Source organism: Coptis chinensis, chromosome 3 (assembly GCF_015680905.1).
Source record: "Coptis chinensis isolate HL-2020 chromosome 3, ASM1568090v1, whole genome shotgun sequence".
NCBI classification, from domain to species: Eukaryota; Viridiplantae; Streptophyta; class Magnoliopsida; order Ranunculales; family Ranunculaceae; genus Coptis; species Coptis chinensis.
The window spans coordinates 61,199,178-61,210,119 of NC_141458.1; the positions used below are offsets into that span (position 1 = coordinate 61,199,178).

The 10,942-nt window shown below is 34.9% G+C and overlaps 1 non-coding gene across 1 annotated transcript; it reads left to right on the plus strand.

The window, feature by feature from the left end:
• The first annotated feature begins 272 nt into the window (after positions 1-272).
• On the plus strand, positions 273-379 carry LOC147510288 (small nucleolar RNA R71). The gene has a single exon (XR_015219628.1). It is a non-coding gene; the product is annotated as a small nucleolar RNA R71 (small nucleolar RNA).
• The last annotated feature ends 10,563 nt before the right edge of the window (positions 380-10,942 follow it).

Below are 10,942 nucleotides of genomic sequence, written 5' to 3' on the forward strand. Positions count from 1 at the left end.
TGAGGGATTCAATTAGAGTTTTAAGCTCAGGATTGGATTTAACCTCAGACATATTGGTAGCCTTAACTGTTGAAGAAGAACTAGCAGAGTGGGAGATATCGTCACTACCCCCCCCCCCAGTTATTATTACGCTTTGCTTGATCTTCTAAAAACTTATAAGCCTCTTTGAGGCTCCTTTACTGAGGAAGCTACCCCCATTCATTATATCAAGGACCTCTTTATGGTGGTGTAACAGTCCTTTGAAAAAGGCACGAACTAACGTGTCTTTCGTAAGGTTATGATGTGGACACTCTATAAGAAGGTCAGTGAAGCGATTCCAAGCCTCTGAAAAGGATTCATGAGGATTCTGTTGAAAAAAAAAAATCTTGGAAATCATTTCATCTGTCTTTAATGGTGGGTAAAAATGTTCCATAAACAATTGAACAAGTTTGGCCCATGAGTCCACAGAATTAGGCGCTTGGGCAGTTAACCAAGACGCCGCCTTGTCGGCTAGGGTGAAAGGAAACACCCTTAGTTTAATTTGTTCCGCACCAACCGTAGGATGATGGAATGTGGTAAAGACATGTTCAATCCTACGCATATGCTGATAAGGTTTTTCATGGTCTAACCCATGAAAAAAGGGTAACAAATTAAATATATTTTGGGGGATTCAGAAATCCCCCACTGGGTCTGCAAGAACAATGCAAGATTTTGGGCTATCGTTCAGGGCTTTGTAAATGTCAGAGAGAGGAGGCTCTCTTTCTTCAGCCATTATTTTAGGTATAGTGTGTGGTATACTAGATAGGTTTGTGTGTTGACTTTCACGATAGATTACGTTAATCGTTTTTTCTCTACCTGACCTTAATCTCATGCAAGGCTAAGTCCAATATTAAATAACCACGACAATAGTCAAAACAACCCTGATATGCTAGTATAAATCCTCTAACAGGAGTTGCGAGGAGTGGAAGAAAGAAGTACCTGAATGCCTCCTTGCTTTGCTTATGAATAGCGTCTTGTATACGCGAGTTCAGTGTATTTAACAAGTTAGAAACACTGAATAACTTGAAGAAATGGAAGTTTGAACTAACCTGTGAAAATCAGGCTACTCCAGAAGAGGGCGCGGGTCGCGCTCAAGTCCAACTCGAGTTCCAGGCACTTCAGCGCAGGGGGCGCTCTCAATTTGCCTTGATAGGGCACGGGTCGCGCTCAGGTCCAACTCAAGTTCCAGGCGCTTCAACACAAGGCGTGCTCAAACTTAGCCTTGGATGGGCGCGGGGAGCGCTAAGGCTTTTCCTGGGAAATTTTTTAGTTGCTGAACCAGACAATCATGGTTAGACCCAAACAAGGGTGGGTGGGTTTAATGGGACTTTGGGAAGACTAACAATACAAATGAAAACAAATCTAAATAGAACTAAGATGGCAGCGGCGCCATTTGATAAAATGTAAAATGAATAGTTTTACCTACGCATAAGCTACGAAACTATACACAAGTAAAACTAAAGCTATTTTTAGGTTTATATTATTAAATTTTTCTACTCTCGATGCTATTGCAATAAGTTGGAGTAGAGAATTCGATCCACTCCTAGTTCTTCAGAATTCATGTTAACTAAGATTATCAGTTCTATCAAAGTCGATGAGAGTGATGATGGAAATTATACTAATCAAGATGCGATAAGTCAAAATACGGAAATACTAAATTGACTATATGATAATGAATTGGGGGATTTGATTCCACCTTAATTCGACTTAATCAACTAGCGAGGAATTGTTGCAATCCGAATTGTAATGCTTTCGCATAACAATTGGGTGTTTCTAATCCCGAATTCTTCATGGTAGTCTCTACCAACTAACAACTAGCATGTGAAGCAATCAACCCCATTCTCATGGTGAACTAATTATTTTCTAGAATGGAATAGAATATTACGAACTATTCTATGCTAACAACAATCAAGTTTTCATCAAGGCTTCTTCAACCCCTCTAATGGAGATTTTAGCCTTGAATCATTATATTATCATTTCTAAAACAAGAACAATCAAAACAAGTCATTATTGAATAACTAATTAACTTAATTAATCTAATTTCACAATAGTCTAAGATTTAAAATGGATTAAAACTGAATTTAAAAGTAATTTAGAACTAAGATTATGAATACGAATTATCAAATTAAAACAAACTAATTATGAATTTAAGACAACTAAATCTAAATAAGAATTGAATCATAAAACTAAATTGAAATGAAAAACTAATAATTTATTATAAACTAAATCTGATTCTAAATAATAATCATTCTTTGTTCTAAAACTAAAATATTGGAATGAAAACTAATTAACTCAATGAAAAAAAACTCGATCTAAACTAAGTTCTTGGATAATTGCTAAGTAAAAAAACTAGATCTAAAACTAAGTTATTGGATTCCTTGCTACGTAAAAAACTAGATGCTTAAGAGCTAAGTCTTTTTCTCACATATAGAGGAGACAAGATCCATTTTTTCATGGATGGGCTGAGGAGCCATGTTTTGGGCTGAAAAATCGAACCAAAAACCCAATTTCTTTAGTCCACAGAGGCCTTTTCAGCTGGATTTGACTTCAACAGCCTTTTCATCTACTTTTGCTCCTCTGATTGGGTCAAGGCTTAGACTATTGGGAAGCTCTTTCCAAGCTGGTCGTGTTGACATAAGGTAGGCATGATTCTGAGGTCTGAGTCCAAAGATACAGTCTTCGAAAGTTCTACTGACTTGTGTGCGCTGTTTCTGCCCGCGTTGATTTTGACTTTTTAGCTTTGACCGGACTTTAAATGGGCTTTTTCTCCTTGGATCTTGGCCTTTAATCATAGAAGTTCTTAACAACCAACCCTTGCTCTATTATCTCACAAAAGGGGGACATTTCTGCATATATCCGACTCCAATGCCTGAAATACATAAGAACACGATAAAAAACGCTAACTCTTACTTATTAATCACATAATTTGTCAAAAGCGATATTATTAAAGGGGTTAAAACTATAGTTTTGGGCTCTTATCAAATTCCACCATAGATAGTAAACCACTATTCATATATCCACCTAGTCAGTCATAGTGCGGTTTTACCCAAAGCCCATTACCATTCACATCACCATCCATCATAGACCAACTCTACTAGGAAATGGCCAAGCAAACAATACTAACTCAGCAAATAGCAATTATCATATGTTTTCTCCAATCTGATCCAAAAGATGCCACATATGAAAGTAATCTTCTTCCCACCAGTCTAGAACCCAGCCGAATAGAGAAACAAGGTGTTACTATAACAAAAACAATTGCTAAAGCCCATCCTGATACTCATAACCAATCAAATCCCCTTCAATCTCCACCTGACTATCATGCGAATTCTAAACCTTATGATGATGACTATATGCCCAAAGTCACAATTTCTCTCGCATACCTTAATGCATCATCACCCATAAATAAGAAAACTGCCGCAGAAGAAACTCAAGAGTATGTATTAGACTCGACACATTTGGAGAATGACATTGAGAAATTTTATGAAGATCTAGGCAAAGAGGACATAGAAAATGAAGTGCTTGGGAAAGAGGATATAATATCTATGGTGGAAAGTGGATTTCAATTTAGTTTGGTCGTTAAAGACTTATCGATGGAACAAATTTATGGCATCCTTACTATTGCGGATATGAACCACAATCTTGTGGAAATGCCAAAACTAGATGAAGAATTCTCTAAGTCCTCGAGATCAATTGAAGAACCACCACCTAACCATCACCATCCCAATTTAACACCTCTTGAAATCCAACTTCCATTCATAAAAAATCCACCAATTTATGAGGACCGCACCATGAAACCATTTGAAAGAAACCTCAAATTCGCACTTAAGCCAATTGCCTTTGAGATCATTTATAATTTTCTAAACTTTCCCAGTAAAGAGACTTTGCCTAATATACAAACATAAGAGTCCATCATTTTAGTAGTTGAGAAACCTGATATGTCCTATTCCCTATCATTTGAGCCTTATGAAGTCAACTATGACTAGTTATTGTATAAATTCTATGATGAGTTACATAAGTTTTATCTTATCATTCTACATATTACACTCCACATGCATCATATATTCTATTTGGGGGTGTATGCTTTTATATATTTTTATGGATTGATCCTCAACTGTTTAGATTATTAGTTTATAGCAAGAATAAAACACAACCTTTGTAGCAACCAGTGATGTGAACGAAGATGGAGCGCTAATAACTCTTTCTTAATCATCCTATCTACGAGGATTAAATCCTCTTTTTCATGATGTATTCTTTCTCCATTCCATTCCACCTTTTGCTTTAAGGGAATACATTAATAAGGTAACCGGACTTGGAGTGTGTGGTTGTAAGTGTTGGAGCCTTAGTTCACGTATATCTTGCATATTCTTTGTAAAACATTTTTTACTCGTTATTTGAGTAAATGTGAACCTGTGAAGCGAGTATACAATTTTCATTTTCTTTATTTTACATTTCTTTTTCAAAACAATTGTTTTCTTTGTTCTGTTAATGCTAGATTCCCAATACATCAATAGTTATGTGATTTTCCAAAAACAAAATGGGCAATGAATTTTACATAGACCAACCCCTAGAACAACGCAATCTAGGGCGGTTTGAGATCAGTTTTGCTTACTAAGGCTTGCCTATATTACCGAGCTATTAACCCGGGTCAGGATATTCCATGTCTTGCGCAGTAAATCCCCCAACTCGTGTAGTTGAAGCTCTATCTGTCTAGATTGGGTTTGCCATAGAGCCGACATGAAAGTTGCCTGAGATTATCTGTTATCCTCTATTTTCAAAAAAAAAGTATTAACGTCTAGAATCACAACTTTTTAGTACGAGTTTCTTAAAACACCTCCCCATAGTTTTCAAAACTAGAGGATATAAAAATGAAAGTTATACGCCCCGGAGTAGCAAAATGATACCGGATTCACGTATAATTTTATCTTCTTCTCAAAACCTCTATATGGTTAGAGATATATTTTGCTTGAGAAAACCAACAAAAAAAAAAAAAACGAGGCATCTCCAAATGAGAATTAAATAAATATAGTAACCGAAAGTGATACTATTCTCTATTTAATTCTATCTTTTGCCTCCACCTCTCTATTTGTCTCGAGAATCTGATATTAAAAGACTCAAACTTGTACAAATTTTCAAAAATTCTTCCTTTTTTTCTAAAAATATTTCCCCTTCTATAGGTCCTATCTATGTCCACTGCGTCCAAAAACTCTGGCATCCACCTGCCTCTGAGCACCCAACCACCAGTCAAAATAATTATTTAAAACCTAAAAAAATTAATTAAAATTTTCTTTCTATTGTTTGTACATATTTCCCTACAATTCCTTTTTGTTTCTTTTCTTATCTGTTTTTCATCCACTATTGGATGTGAGTGTATCCTATACCATTGAATTGCATTTTCGATGTTGATCGTTTTGGTACCTCACGGGTCAAGATCAGACGAGTAACGAAGAGTGGATCGACTATTGAAGTTGGCAAGGCACTGAAGACAAGATCGGAATTTCCTGATTTCATTTGGGCTTGGGCCAAAGTTTCATTTCAACTTAAAAGGCACGTGCCATCAACCCTATTGAGCCCACGTGACCACCCAACCTCCTATCTTCTTCCTCATAAAATTCTAAACCTTAGCCACCCAAGCCAGCTCGCAACTGCCCCTGTAACACCTCTATTTTTATTAATGTCCAAAATTAATTATTTCACAAAATTTAATATATTATTGACTATGTCTTAAGTTGACTATTAAATTTAAGTGAATATGTATGCTTGACTTTTTGGAAAAAACAGAGGGAAAATAGTTTGTTTAGTTTGAAAATGGTTTAATAGGAAAGTTTTTAAGTTTTAAAATAATGTGTAGAGATTTTATTAATAAAGAAACATTGAGAGAAATTTTTTGTAATTTATGGGAGAACATATGGGAAGACTTTGACGAGAAAGAAAATATCTATAATTTGTGGAGAGAGAAAAGTTTTTGTTTGAAAAGAATGTGTAGAGAATTTGTAAATATGGAAATGTCTTGAGTTTGTTTTAGATCTAAAAGAAAGAAGAAGAAAACAAAAGAGAGAAAGAAAAGCAAAAGAAGATTAAAAAGAATAAGAGAAAAAAAGAAGAAGAAGAAAGAATGAATAAATGAAGTATTTCTATTGCTTGGTGATATGGATTTTACATGGCGTTGATTCTTTTCTTTGATTATTCTTTCGATGGAAACAACAAAAGGGTGAGTAGATATATTTTTCTCAAAATATATATATAAATCGTTTTTTTTTGTGATTTTTATCTTGTTTGCTTCATAAATGCTTCATTATCATTTGCTATTTAATTATGAATGTTTATTTGTTTTGAAATTTTAATTGTCGTTTGGAAAGATGATATGTTTGTAGAATTCTGCACAAGTACTGACTTGTGACTTGAATTTGACTAATTAGATGATATAACTATTTTTTTTTATAGAACTAAACAATTTTAGTTCCCTGAGTCATCTTTCATTTCTAATTGGCCTTGACTGATTCCAGTTTATATTCTATTTGATGTGAATTTTACAAGACAGTGCGTCAGAAAATTGAATAACAGAATTTAAGTTGTTGGGTCTGTTCCATCACATAGTTTAGGGTACATACTAAACGAATTAGTGTTTAGGAATTTTTGTATTGAAATGAATTTTCTATCTAATTTTCAGAATGGTATAATTGATTCAAAACTTTGATTATATGAATTCTCTAAAATTTTTAGAATGGACAAAGGTCAAACTGTCCTAACCAATTTCTCATGCATAGAACAATATATGTAACTTATTAGTGTAGGTTTTAGTTGTACAAGAAAAAAATATAATAATCATGAAATTTGTATCGTATTAATATTTCAAATAAATATGTATTGATTGGAGGAGTAATTATTTTATTTGTCTAAAGAGTTCTATTACATGTATTGGAATAAGAGTTGCATGCATAATTGTTTGATGAATTTTGTATGTATAGAGCGTATATTGATACCAGAATAAATTAAAGATTTTTGGATGATGACAGTATATGTATTAAATATTGGTTTCGTCTGAGTATAATTATTTATAGAATTTATTAGCATGTGATATACGTAACAAATTGAAAATATTGTAATTGGGAAATTTATTTATTGTTGAGACGTGTTTGATGGCTAAATGTGGTTCGGATGGATTAATTAGAAATCTTTGTAATGTAAATCAAAGTGTACGTATGATTTCAGTGTGACATGACATCCCTGAAATGCTATAAAAATATTAGAGCAATGGTGACAATGTTGTATGTTATAATTGTTGTTCTGTTAAATGATATGATATGTTATGATATCTATTAAATGCGAAATTTTTCATAAATAAATGTAAACGCTCCATTATTATATTTGTGAGATGCTAGATGATGTATTATAGTCTTTGTGGATATTTCCAAAGGGATTGCGGTTTAGTGCAATATATTTTATTGGCACATGAAAGAATGTGGAATGATTACGAGATATAATGGTAAGATATTTGAATAAATTACGTAACAAAAATCCTAGAACCTCGCTACCACAACTCATGTAATTAGCTCTTGTGTAGGGCGTACATAATATGATTAGCCCTTGTATAGGGTGTATAAGATGCTGATTGACCCATGTGTAGGGCAATCGTAGCCGAATAGTGGCTTGATTATCTCGTTCGCAAATTTATAATAAGACACGCGATATTTTATGCCGAATAGTGGTAGTACACACATAATGGCGTTCGTGTGAGGGTTACCTGGTATGTGATATCCCGCTTAGGGTAACTACGCACGGAGTGGTTCATTACGTGAGGGGAGGCATGTGGATGTACATGTTCGGCGTTGGGAAGTGATTGTGGTAGCCAGGGAAACTAGGTAAGACATAGAGATGACATGATTCTAAAGACACTTGAAGAAACTCTAAACAATAATTGTGATGATATATCAAAGTGTACATTAAATCTATAATAAATGATTGATTGTAGTTATGAAATTAGTTCAATGAGATGATTAGAATTATGTATATGATATGTTGTTTTATCATAATTTATTTTGCATTCACAATGGTTTTGTAGAAGGGTGGGTTGAATTGATTATTTATGTAGGTGTGACCCACTCTGTGATTAGGCCTACACCAGTGTAAGTATACAGTAAGTGTTAGTTTTGTTAATTTATTATTAGATACAGTTGATCTAGTATGGTTTGAAGCTAAGGCGCCTCGGTGGAGCAACTAAATGCCTTATTATTATTGAATTGGAAGCTAAGGCGCCTAAGTGGAGGAACTACCTACCTTAATTGTTGTACTTAAGAATGTTGTATTATTTGTTGGAAGTTAAGGTGCCTCGGTGGAAGAACTAACTGTCGTATTGTTTGTGTGTATATATATGTATAAGTATGATTTATATTTTATATCTACTCATACCAGCATTGTTTATAATGCTGACCCGATTTTCATGTTTGCTTATCAGGTGTGTTCATAAAATGAACATAGCCGATAAGTCTTGACAGGATTAGTGTTTGAAGAAGGTTGATTGCTACTTGTGGTTTGCGTTAGCGTCTTATTACAGAATATGTTTTGTTTTCCCTTGAGGTGCAATAGATTTTCAGTTGAGACAATATTTTTTGCATTTTCAGTTGTAATTATAATTAAAGAGTTGTTGAAAGGAAATTTGTTACTTAATCATATTTGTAAATTCTTGTAATGTAGAGGACTTTTGTTTATTTAAATTTTTTTATTGGTTTCAAATTATTGGAATGGTTAAATGGATAATGGGTTTTTGGAAGTTGAGAGTGCATCACACCTTGAAAATCGAAGAGTCGAGAACAAATATTGTTTTTCCGATTTTGTCAAAATTCGGGGTGTGACAGCCCCTATCTAGCTCGTGACCACCCGCTCACCTATACACACCACCATCTAATTTTTTCACAGCCTGCTCCATTTTCATCCCCTATTCCAACTAAAAACCATAATTTTATCAATCCCTAATCTAAATGACTCAAGTTCTTAAAATCATGGCAGAGTAAAATTTTCAAAACCTTTTCAATTCTGATCTATTTGAAGTGCACTTCAAGGCTGAGATTAGAAGAAGAGGATGGGAACCCTTGGTTTTGTTAGAAAGTGCAGCTTATTCTCCCACTCTTACTTTTTTCGTTTTATAACCATATGTTTAGAGGGGAGGATGACCGCATCACGGTTGTCAAGGATGGTTGCTTGCTTGAGCTCACCAAGGAGGTGGGGAGTGGAGTTTTGGGGATTCCTCTAAAAGCTTGTGTTCAGACATAACAATCCCCAAACAATAAGACCGTCGATGTGATGATGGTAGAGACACTTCTCGAGGGGGTGAAACACTCCAAGTCGCACTGCGTATTTCAGAGTTCGTTGTGAAGGAATCAATTGGCAGTATCTTAGTGGACATCCTACAACCTGCTAGGCTCAACCAAGCCTTCTGATATCGGTAAGGCGATGCTCCATATCCTATGGATTCATCAAAAGTAGAAGAACAACTTCTGCATCGTCACTTTCGTTTGGGAGCAACTCTGTAAACTTAAGAAGTCCATCGCCCCTCTACCAGTGCTGGTTACTAGGACCATGCATCACTAGGGGTTTGAGGCCACAGACGCCCTAGTGGAGGTCAAGGATACTACCACAGGTCCTATCTATGCCCACTGCATCTAAAAATTCTGGCTTCCACCTGCCGCTAGAGCCGCCGAGTAAGCACGCCCTAATGAGAAAGTGGATTACTTTGGTGAAGATGCCACTCACCACTTCACTTAGCCCATGGACGGAATTAACTTCCTCCATGGAGGCCAGAGGATTCTCCATTCGTACCTCCACTAGCTCAGGCAAACACAGGGAGTCATTATAGCGAACAGCAGACCCTCAGAAAGGAGCAGTGACGTTTTCAACACAGTGTCACTAGAACACTGCAGAGCATTAGAGACGCGCTCCCGCATAGTGATAGGCACACTAGGACCCGACGTCATCAAGGAGAAGGATCTTCTCGACATTGTGACGAGTCTCACACGGATTCTGACTAGGCAGCTCCCTAGTGTCCATAGAGATAGTTTATTATCTTTTGTTGTTGTTTATTTTTCTTTATTATGAAGTTTAATTATATGTTTAATATTATGTATGCTTGTTTTTTTGTTTTCTTGTGGAATTTGGTATATGAATAGAAGATAATACAGATACATCATGCCAAATTTTTTCAATTTTATTTCATGCATTTCATATATGTTTTCAAAAATACAGAAACCCAAAAAGATTTAATAGTAGAATAATTATCCCTAGTATAACACTACTAAAAAAATGACTTGTGATGACGGCTTTTAGCCGTCATGAAATAGGTTTAATGACATTTTTTTGTTTAAAAAACAACCGTCATTATAGAGCCCATCATAAAAGTTAACAAAAAACGTCATAAAGTTGATGACAGTTCTGGAGAAGCTGACATCAAAGCTCGAACTTAATATGACAAAAATTCATTTATAAACGTCATAACTTGATCCATTTGCATGACATGTTTTACTTAACTGTCATAGTTTATTAGAAAAAGTGTCAAGAACTAAACCTTCATTTATGTCTGTTTTTATTTAAGCGTCACCATGAGAAACAAGAGCGTCAAGAAATTAACACTAAAAATTGTCAAGAATTGGTATGCCACACGACAATTTTTTGGAAGCCGTCATAACTTTTTTTTTTCCTGTAAATCTGAAAATTCCTGTAAATTTGAAATTCCTATAAACCAATACATTCCGACACCACCAATACATTCAGACACTTGACAGCTGGAGTCCATTACAGAAACAAGATTCATACTTTTATTACCAACATAAATCATTCCAAGAACTTGTTCATATTACATGATTTATTCATGGGAAAAAAAATTAAATAACTTAAGCACTTGATTCAAAATCAAGTCTCATAATCCAACAACAAT